This window comes from Camelus ferus, chromosome X (genome assembly GCF_009834535.1).
Source record: "Camelus ferus isolate YT-003-E chromosome X, BCGSAC_Cfer_1.0, whole genome shotgun sequence".
NCBI lineage: Eukaryota > Metazoa > Chordata > Mammalia > Artiodactyla > Camelidae > Camelus > Camelus ferus.
Genome location: NC_045732.1, coordinates 100,359,340 through 100,365,339, shown reverse-complemented (window position 1 = coordinate 100,365,339; position 6,000 = coordinate 100,359,340). Strand labels below are relative to the sequence as shown.

Below are 6,000 nucleotides of genomic sequence, written 5' to 3'. Positions count from 1 at the left end.
AATTTTGTTCCTTTTTATGGATGAGTAGCATTCCATTGTGTGTATATACCATTTCTTCTTTATTCCTTCATTTGTTGATGGACAGTTTGGTTGCTTCCATGCCTTGTCAATGGTAAGCATTACAACTATAAACATTGGGGCATATGTATCTTTGCATACTATTGTTTTTGTTTCTATGATAGGGGTGTAACCAATCAGTGGAATTTCTGGGTCATATGTTATTCCATTTTTAGTTTTTTGACAAACTTCCATATTGTTTTTCTCAGTGATTATAGCAATTTGCATTCCTACCAACAGTGTATGAGAAGTCCCTTTTCTACACATCATCACTAACATTTGTTATCTGTGTTCTCTTTGGTGATAGTCATTCTGACAGGTGTGAGGTTATGCCTCATTGAGGTTTTGATTTGCATTCCGCTGACAATTAGCAATGTTAGCTATCTTTTCATATGTCTGTTGGCCATCTCCACTCCTTCTTTGGAAAAATATCTACTTAGTTATTCTGCCCATTTTTAAATCAGATTTTTTTATGTTGAGTTATATGAGCTGTTTATATATTTAGGATATTAATCCCTTATCAGTCATATAATTTGTCTATATTTTCTGCCATTTAGTAGATTATCTTTTTGCTCATGAATACTTTCCTTTGCTGTGACAAATCTTTTAAATTTAATTTGGCAGCATTTGTTTATTTTTGCTCTTATTTCCTTTCCTTTAGGAGATGAATTAAAAAGTCCAAATTAATTATTGATAGATATGTACTTGTATTACTATTTTATGATTGTTTTTGTAGTTCCTCTATATTTATTTCTCCTCCTTTTTGTATCTGCCCATTTGTTTTGATAATTTTCTTTAGTAAATTGTTTGCATTTATTTCTTTTGTATGTGTTTGTATCTGTAAATTTTTGATTTATGGTAACCATGGGGCTCACATATATTGATCCATAATTATATCTGCTTGTGTAACCTAGTAGTCATTTAAATTCAGACACGTACTAAAATGTCTACATTTTTATTCCCATCTCCCATATTATGTATTTTTGTGTCATATATTACATCTTCATGTCTATCCCTGAATTGTAATTATAAGTATAGTTGCTTTTACCATTTTTTGTCTTTTAATCTTTAATTTAATTTAATTTAATTTAATCTTTAATTTAATTAATTAATATTTAATTAACTTAATTTAATCTTTAATTTAAATGACCTTTAATCCTTATTATACATTTCACATTCCTATTGACATTTTTCCCTTTCACCTACACTTTCTTCCCTATTTAGAGAAGACCCTATAACATTTCTTTAAAGATAGGTTTAGTATTGATAAATTCTTCTAGTTTTTCTTTTCTGAGAAATTAACTATTTCTCCTTCCATTGTATATAATAATCTTTCTGGGTAGGGTATTCTCTGTTGCAGATTTTCCCTTTTCATCAGTTTAAATATACCTTGCCACTTCCTCTGATGTGCAATGTTTCTGCTGAGAAATCGGCTGATAGCCTTATGGCTGTCCCTTGTTTATGACTATTTGTTTCTTTGATTGTTTTCTTGCTGCATATAATTCTCTCGTTTTCATTAACTGTTGCCGTTATAACGATGATATGTCTTGGTATGGATCTGCTTGAGTTTATGTTGTTTGGACTCTTCTGTATTTCTTGTACTTGGATATCTATTTCCTCTTTAAGTTTGGGAAGTTTTCAGCCATAATTTCTTCATATACATTGTCAATAACATTCTCTTTATCTTCACCTTCTATAGCCATTTAAGGAATATAGTGAATTGCCTAATGTTATCCAATAAATTTCTTAAATTGCTTTCATTTTTTAAAATTTGCTTTTCTTGTACTCATCTCTCCTTGTAACTACAACAAAACCACAACCAACTGCTGAAGAGCCATTGAGGAAAAAAGACTGGAGCCTAGCAAAAACTCTGCTTCATCTGGAAACATTGAGAGGGAACCATAGCAGGAGGGTAGGAGGGGTGTGCTCATGATATAGTCAGGCCCCTTAAACCCTGGTTGGGTAACCCACAAGCTGAAGAACAATTAAGTCACACAGGCCTTCCCACAGAAGTGAGAGTTCTGAGCCCCACATCAGGTTCCCCAGCCCAGGATTCTGGCAGTGGGAGGAGAAGACCTCAGGACATTTGGTTTTGAAGGCTGGTGAGGCTTAACACCAGGAGCCCCACAGGGCTAGGGGAGACAGAGACTTAATTCTCTTGAGAAGCATGCAGGGGATTTCATGTACACTGGGTCTAGAAGCAGAGACAGTGACTGCATAGGAAACTCAGCCAGACCTGCCTGCTGGTTTTTGAAGTTCTCCTGGGAAGACAGGGGACTGCTGTGGCTCACTCAGGGACATAAAATCTGGTAGCAGACATTCTAAGAGTGTTCATCTGCATGAGCTTTCCTGGAGGCTGACATCTTGATTGGATCATTAGCACCAAGACCCAGCCCCAGCCTGTTGGGAAACCTCAGGCCAAACAAATACATAGGGTGGGAACACAGTCCCACCCATCAGCAGACTTCTTGAGCCACAAAGGCCTCTAGACACAGCCCTACCCACCAGAAGTCCAAGACTAAGCTCCACCCAGCAGTGGGCAGGCACCAGCTCCTCCTGCCAGGAAACCTGAATAAGCCTCTAGTCCAGCCTCATCCACCAGGTGCAGATACCAGAAATAAGAAAACAACAATCCCAAAACCTGTGGAAGGAATCCAGAAACACATAGAAAGATAGACAATATGAAGCAACAAAGGAATATCTCCCACAAGATAAAATCCTAGAAGAAAAAATAAGTGATGAGGAGATAGAAAGAGTTTAAAGTAATGATGGCCAAGATGTTTAGAGAACTCAAGAGGAGTAAAGATGAACAGAATGAAGTTTTTAGGAAAGAGTTGGAAAATATAAAGAATACCCAGAGTTGAAGAATACAATTACTGAAATTAATAACACACTAGAAGGAAGTAAGAATAGACTAAATGAGGTAGAAGAATGGATCAATGAGCTATAAGACAGATTAGCGGAAATCACTACTGCCAAACAGTAAAAAGAAAAAAGAATGAAAAGAAATGAGGATAGTTTAAGAGAACTCTGGGACAATATGAAGCACATTAATATTCACATTACAGGGGTCCCAGAAAGAGAAGAGAAAGAGAAGGGACCTGAGAAAATTTTTGAAGAGATTCTAACAAAAAAATCCCCTAATTTGAGAAAAGAAGCACTCAATCCAGTCCAGGAAGCCCACAGAGTCCCACACACGATCAACCCAAAGAGGAATACACCAAGGCACATACTAATCAAATTTATAAAAATTAATGACAAGGAGATAATATTAAAATCAGCAAGACAAAAGCAACAAATAACATACAACGGAACTCCCATAAGGTTATCAGATGATATTTTTAGCAGGAACCCTTCAGGCCAGAAGGGAGTGGCATGGTATATTTAAAGTGCTGAAAGGGAACAACCTGCAGCCACGAACACTCTATCCAGCAAGGCTCTCATTCACACTTGATGGAAAAATCAAAAGCTGCACAGATACACAAAAGATAAAAGAACTCAGCACCTCCAAACAAGCTTTATACCAAATGTTAAAGGAACTTCATTAGTCATCAAAGAATAAGAAAGAGAACAAAAAGAAGAAACAGGGGTTGGGAAAAGGCTACAAAAACAAACTCAAAACAATTAACAAAATGTCAGGAAGAACACACCTATCACTAATTACCTTAAATGTAAGTGGATTAAACTCTCCAACCACAATACATAGCCTGGCTAAATGGATACAAAAGCAAGACCCATATATATGCTGTTTACAAGAGACCTGCTTCAGAGCTAGAGACAAATGCAGGTTGTAAGTAAGGGGATGGAAAAAGATATTCCATGCAAATGGAAACCAAAAGAAATCTAGAGTAGCTATACTTATATCAGACAAAATAGATTTTAAAATAAAGAGACAAAGAAAGGCACTACATAATGCTTAAGTGATCAATCCAAGAAGAGGATATAACAATTGTGAATATATGCAACCAATATAGGAGCACCTCTATATATAAGGCAATTGTTAACAGACATAAAAGGAGAAACTGACAATAACAAATAATAGTGGAGTAACTTAACACTCAAGTTACATTAATGGACAGATCATCCAGACAGAAAATCAATAAGGAAATACAGGCTCTAAATAATACATTATATCATATGGCCCTAATTGATATCTATAGAGCATTACATCCAAAAACAACAGAATAAACATTCTTCTCAGATGCACACAGAACATTCTCTAGAATTGACCACATGTTGGCCCACAAAGCTAGCCTTAGCAAATTTAAGAAAATTAAAGCTGTACCAAGCATCCTATCAGACCACAACACTGTAAGGTTAGAAATCAACTACAAGGGAAAAAATGCCAGAACTGCTAACATGTGGAGGCTAAACAATATGCTACTACACAACCAGTGGATCATTAAAGAAATCAAAAAGGAAATCAAAAAATAGTTTGAGACAAATGAAAATGAAAACACAACAATCCAAAAACCTCTGGGGTGCAGCAAAAGCAGTTCTCAGAGGGAAGTTTATAGTGATATAAGTCTACCTCAGGAAACAAGAAAAATCTCAAGTAAACAACCTAACCTTACACCTAAAACAGTTGAATAAAGAACAGACAAACCCCAAAGTTAGTAGAAGTAAAGAAATTATAAAGATTAGAACAGAAATAAATGAAATAGAGACTGAAAAATTAGAGAAGATCAATGAAAAGCTAAAAGCTAGTTCATTGAAAAGATAAATTGATAAATTTGATCAAATTTATCAAAATTGATAAATCTTTAGTCAAACTCATTTAAAAAAAGAGGGGGGAAGAGAGCCCAAATTGACAATATCAGAAATGAAAAAGGAAAAGTTACAAGTGACACCACAGAAATTCAAAGGATCATAAGAGAATACTATAAGCAACTATTCACCAACAAAAATGACAACACAGAAGAAATGGACATTTTGTTAGAAGGGTACAATCTGCCAAGACCACACTAGGAAGAAATAAACAATACGAATAGACCATTTACCAGTACTGAAATTGAATCAGTAATTAAAAACCTCCCAACAAACAAAAGTCCAGGACAAGGTGGCTTCACAGGTGATTTCTACCAGACATTTAGCGAAGAATTAACACATATACTCCTGAAACAATTCAAAAAAATTGCACAGGAAGGAACACCTCCAAACTTATTTTATGAGGTCACCATCACCCTGATACCAAAACCAAACAAGAATATCACACACACACACACAAAGAAAATAACAGGCCAATATCACTTATGAATATAGATGCAAAAATCCTCAACTAAATACTAGCAAATCAACTCCAACAATGCATTAAAAGGATCATACACCACGAGGAAGTGGTATTTATATTAGAGATGCAAGGATTTTTCAGTATATGCAAATCAATCAACATGATATACCACATTAACAAACTGAAGAATAAAAATCATATGATAATCTCAATAGATGCAGAAAAGGCTTTTGATAAAATGTAACACCCATTTATGATCAAAACACTCCAGAATGTGGGCAAAGAGAGAGCATACCTCAACATAATAAAGGCCATATGACAAACCCATAGCTAACATCATACTTAATGGGGAAAAGCTGAAAGCACTCCCCCTAAGATCAGGAACAAGAGAAGGATGCCCACTCCCACCACTTTTATTCAGCATAGTTTTGGAAGTCTTAGCCATGGCAATCAGAGAAGAAAAAGAAATAAAAGGAATCCAAATTGGAAATGAAGAAGTAAAACTGCCACTGTTTGCAGATGACATGATACTATACATGGAAAACCCTAAACAAATTACCAGAAAACTACTAGAACTCATCAATGAATATGGTAAAGTTGCAGGATAAAAAATTAATATACAGAAATCTGTTGCATTTATATACACTAACAATGAAATAGCAGAAAGGAAAATTAAGGAAATGATAACATTTACCATCATGACAAAAAGAATA

At 35.1% G+C, this 6,000-nt stretch overlaps 1 long non-coding RNA gene across 1 annotated transcript; it reads right to left on the bottom strand.

Annotated features, from left to right (window-relative positions):
- Positions 1 to 367: 367 nt before the first annotated feature.
- LOC116662094 lies at positions 368 to 5,726 on the bottom strand. Its single transcript, XR_004318079.1, has 3 exons — positions 5,696 to 5,726; positions 641 to 644; positions 368 to 469 (listed from the first exon to the last, which is right to left on the bottom strand). It is a non-coding gene; the product is annotated as an uncharacterized LOC116662094 (long non-coding RNA).
- Positions 5,727 to 6,000: the final 274 nt, after the last annotated feature.